The following is a 572-nucleotide window of genomic DNA, read 5'->3' on the forward strand; positions in this document are numbered from 1 at the left end:
GGCCGCCGCCGCTGCCGCCGCGCAGCAGCCGGGATCCGCCAGCCCGCGCGCCCCACAGGGGACAGCACGGAGACCGCGACGTTCCCGCGTCTGGGTCTTCCGGGCGAAACTTAAGAGTTTTCGCCTCAGTCCAGAGGCAGCACCATGACACCACCGCAGCACCACACTGTCATTTCCGCCGCCGCAGAGGAAAAAAAAAAAGGCAATCCCTTCGAAAAGAGGGTGGAGTGGGGGCAAGTGGAGCCGAAGCTGACACCCCAGGGGAGCACTGGGAGGGGCCCGTGCAGAAGGGGCGCTGGGCCACCTTCCTAGGCTCACCTTCTACCGCCCCCGCCACTCCCAGCTCCCTGAGCCCCTCCTCTGGAGGCGCGCTTACATGTTTTCTCCCCTGGCAGGAGTGACCGGAGAAACCTGAGCAAGCAAAGGCAGAGGGTGGGTGGGGTTCAGATTACTACTGTACCTACCAGCTGATTCCAGCAGCCTTTTCTCCAGCGCCCTGTCATCTTGATGGAAGACACAGAGAAAAGGGGCCTGAGCAGGCGTGTGTGTGTGTGTGTGTGTGTGTGTGTGTG

The 572-nt window shown here is 62.6% G+C and overlaps 1 protein-coding gene across 1 annotated transcript in view; it reads right to left on the reverse strand.

The window, feature by feature from the left end:
• Mid2 (midline 2) overlaps nt 1-558 on the reverse strand; it is a 102,368-nt gene extending 101,810 nt beyond the window's left edge. Inside the window, exon 1 of the mRNA XM_026789347.1 lies at nt 465-558. The gene's annotated coding sequence lies outside the window, so the exon portion shown is untranslated. The remainder of the gene's footprint in view (nt 1-464) is intronic.
• Between the last annotated feature and the right edge of the window lie 14 nt (nt 559-572).

The sequence above is a fragment of the Microtus ochrogaster genome, unplaced genomic scaffold (genome assembly GCF_000317375.1).
Source record: "Microtus ochrogaster isolate Prairie Vole_2 unplaced genomic scaffold, MicOch1.0 UNK17, whole genome shotgun sequence".
NCBI classification, from domain to species: Eukaryota; Metazoa; Chordata; class Mammalia; order Rodentia; family Cricetidae; genus Microtus; species Microtus ochrogaster.